Source organism: Mus caroli, chromosome 11 (assembly GCF_900094665.2).
Source record: "Mus caroli chromosome 11, CAROLI_EIJ_v1.1, whole genome shotgun sequence".
Lineage (NCBI taxonomy): Eukaryota > Metazoa > Chordata > Mammalia > Rodentia > Muridae > Mus > Mus caroli.
Window position 1 is genome coordinate 52,769,563 of NC_034580.1, and position 4,270 is coordinate 52,773,832.

Below are 4,270 nucleotides of genomic sequence, written 5' to 3' on the forward strand. Positions count from 1 at the left end.
TCTGGAGCTGGGCATCTCATTCAGGGTTTCGTTCGTCCTGGGCAAGCACTCTACCAACTGAGTTTCTTTGTTTTTCATTTTGTTTTTGGGGTTTTTTTAAAAAGATTTATTTATTGTTATACGTAAATACACTGTAGGTATCTTCAGACACACCAGAAGAGGGCATCAGGTCTCATTACGGATGGTTGTGAGCCACCATGTGGCTTCTGGGATTTGAACTCAAGACCTTCGGAAGAGCAGTCAGTGCTCTTAACCGCTGAGCCATCTCGCCAGCCCTTATTTTTTTTTTTTTTTAAGACAGGATCTCACTGGCCTAGAACTCAGAGCCATGCACCTGCCTCTGCCTCCCAAGTTGCTGAGATGAGTGGTGTGCTGCACAACACCTGAGTGAGTTCTGGTTTCAGTGTGTAATCCTGTTCTCAGCGGGTGAGAGGACCCCACACACCTCCCACTTTCCCTTTCTCTCCTACTTCTCCATCCCCATGCCCCTCCCTCAGGTCTCAGAGCGTACTCTCTCAGACTCCAGTGTTTCAGGCAGAGCTTGCCCCAAGAACCCCACTAGCCTCAAGCTAGATTCTGCTACCCTGGGGTCTTGTGCTCTCTGCTGGCCCCTGGTCTGGCTTCTTTGCACAAGTGTCAAGACAGACTCTCTGAAAGGGCCTGGCCAGGCACAGCTAACCCCTAACACGTCTTCAGACTTGATCTGGTCCCCACCTTTTCTGAGATCGTTTCATTCCAAATCCTGAGTAAGCCTGGTGTCTCCTTTTTCTCTCAGAACAGCGCAGAAAGGTGTGTGCCCTTCGATAAACATAACCCATGCCTAACCTTGCTCATGACGTCTGTGCATTATTCCTTGTCCAGATTCTCCTCAGCTCAGCCCTGAGAGGAGGGTGCTACCTGCCCATCTGTAAAATCCCTGTCCTATCCATTACACCTCCCCATCTCTGGCCTACCTAGCCAGTCCAGACTCCTGTGGAGCCAACAAATGAAAAACCAGCGTCATTGGCTCTGGTGAAACCTAGGCATGAGCGACAGCTTTAGCCAATTAACATTCCTTCAGGGTTTGGGTCTGCTCCCTTCAGTAGCACCTCATAAATGTCAGGAGGGACCCCAGCTCCTGTGGCCTGGCTCAGGCAGGCACCCCAGCTTCCAGAGGCTGACAGGACTCCAGTGAGAATATTAGAGCAAGAGTTCTATGGGTTCCAGAGAGACTAGCAGTGTTCACTGGAGGCTGAGTGGACGGTGTTTTTCCTTCCCTGTAAGGAAGGCCCAGCCTAGCATGTGGACAAGAGATGACGAAGCTTTCTTCTTTCCCACAAGGCCCAACTGCATTGTGTGGATGGAGTATGTGTAGACCTGGCAGCCTCCTGATGACCAGGAACTTAGTTAGACATCATCATTTCTGCTGAGTCTCTGAGGTAAGACTACTGTGTGAATTGGTGGCTAAGAAAAGCGACCACCTCCCTCTGTGATGGGCTCCTCCAACCTAGGAGAAGCCTAAGTAGAGCATAAGGTCAATTAAAAAATCTCTCTTAAGCCGGGCGTGGTGGCGCAGGCCTTTAATCCCAGCACTCGGGAGGCAGAGGCAGGCGGATTTCTGAGTTCGAGGCCAGCCTGGTCTACAAAGTGAGTTCCAGGACAGCCAGGGCTATACAGAGAAACCCTGTCTCAAAAAACAAAAACAAAAACAAAAAAAAAAAAAAAGAGGAGGGTCTCATTCCACACTGGGCTGGGCCGAACTTGATCACAGGAACTCTGAAAGCCTGCCTACACAGTGACATACTTCCTCCAACAAGGCCACAACTCCTCCAATAAAGCCACACCTCCTCCAATAAAGCCACACCTCCTCCAATAAGGCCATACCTCCTAACAGTGACACTCCCTATAGCCGAGCATTCAAGCACATGACTCTATGAGGCCAAAACTATTCAAATACCACATTCCACCCTCTGGCCCCCATAGACTTGTAGCCATAACATAATACAAAATGCATTTAGTCCAACTTCAAAATTCCCTATAGTCTACCATAGCCTCAACAATATTTAAAAGTCCAAGGTTCAAAGTCTTTCCTGAGATTCATGCAATCTCTGTCGCTCCCCATAAAATCAAAATCAGAGAGCAGGTCACATATTTCCAGCATATGTCACAGGATATACATTACCATTCCACAAACGTCATAGTGAGGAAATACGGGACCAAAGCAAAACCAGAAAACATCTGGGCAAACTCCAAACCCTGCAGATCCATGTCTGATGTCCAACTCCTTTCAGCTTTGTCAACTGCAACGCAATGCTTTCTCTTGGGCTGGTTCCACTCTGTTAGCAGCTTTCCTCTACAGGGATCCTACAACTCTGACATCTCTAAAATCTTAGGGTGTCCAAGGCAACTTCAACGTCACAATTTCTTGTTCCAATGTCTGGGATCCATATATGATCTTCTGAACTCCTCCAAAGAGTTTGGGTCACTTCTACAGCTCTGCCCTCTGTAGCACTCAAGTGAAGGCTTTGATATGTTTTTTTTTTTTTTTTTTTTAAGATTTATTTATTTATTTCATGTACACTGTCGCTGTCTTCAGATGCACCAGAAGAGGGCATCGGATCCCATTACAGATGGTTGTGAGCCACCATGTGGTTTCTGGGAATTGAACTCAGGACCTCTAGAAGAGCAGTTGGTGCTCTTAACCACTGAGCCATCTCTCCAGCCCCCGGCTTTGATTTTTTTTTTTTTCTTTTTTGGTTTTTTGAGACAGGGTTTCTCTGTGTAGCCCTGGCTGTCCTGGAACTCACTCTGTAGACCAGGCTGGCCTCAGACTCAGAAATGCACCTGCTTCTGCCTCCCAAGTGCTGGGATTAAAGGTGTGCACCACCACCGCCCAGCTAAGCCTACTTTTAATAAGAGTTCACAAATGATTTGACCCCACCCCAACCCAGGTTAGCCCACTGTCCAAAGGTAGAGGAGAAAAGATGGTAAATAGGACAAGGGGATGTGGACTTGTTTAGAAGTAGTTCTTTGGGGAAATTCCCATCTCTGCTTGTCAGGATACCAAACACTAACCAGCATGATCCAGCAGAAACAACCAGGCCTCCCAGTTGGCACCAGTGAGCAGGAGCGGCCAGAACCATCTGGGATGCCAGGAGAAGTTCTCTGCTGTGCCTCTCTCAACAAAGTGCATATCATCAAAAATGAGAAACACAAAAAAAAAAAGAAAAAAAAAAAAAAAAAAAAAAAAAAAAAAAAAAAAAAAAAACGTTACAAGGCTAGCTATACAAGTCACTGTCCACTGAGTCCTATTTATACTTTCGCCAAACATCACATGTTCTCCCAGGGATCTTGCCTTAGCAAAACACCATGTGTGTCTGCATCACATGACATATCCAGAAACTTCTACTTCACTCTAGGCTCTGGTTGACTCTACTCCACGGCTGCTGCTCTTGGTAGTCATCCCATGGCACCAGCATCTCCAGTATGCTGGAGCCTTCTGCAGCAACGAGGCTTCACCAATAGCCTCTCATAGGCTCTCTTCATGGTGCCAACCCTCAGCTTCTTTGCACGATCCCTTCATTCCTGGGCCATCAACTGCAATTGAGGCTGCACCTTCACCAATGGCCTTCCATGGCCTCTTACAGTGCCCAGCCTCAGCTGTTCTTCATGACCCCTTCCTGCCTTCAAAACCAGTACCACCTGGGTGACTCTTACACATTACCAAGTCCAGCTGCAGCACAAGGTACAGACTTGGATATCTCTGGAACACAGCTTCTTGTGTTCTCAGAAAGCACTTCCCAGAAGATTTCACCTCAGTGATGCTGGTCTCTTAATCACCACCAATTTCTTAGCTACAGCTAACCAGCATCAATTGTCCCAGTAGTCTCCTTCTCTTCTTGACTCTAAAACCAGAGCCACATGGCAGAAGATGCCCAAGTCCTGCTGTTTGCTGGGGCTAGAACATGGCTCCCTCATCATCCCTTTCTGTTTTCCAATGCCTGTTTACTGCCTGTGATGGTTTGAATATGATTGGTCCAGGGGCAGGAAGAAGGAGAAGGTTGTGGGGGGCAGGGGGGACACTATTAGGAGGTGTGGCCTTGTTGGAGGAAGGGTGTCATTGTGGGAGTGGACTTTAAGACCCTCATCCTAGCTCCCTAGAAGCCAGTCTTCTCCTGTTTGCCTTTGGCACAGGATGTAGAACTCTCAGCTCTTCCTACATAATGCCTGCCTGGACGCTGTCACGTTCCTGTCTTGATGATAATGGACTGAATCTCTGAACCTGTAAATT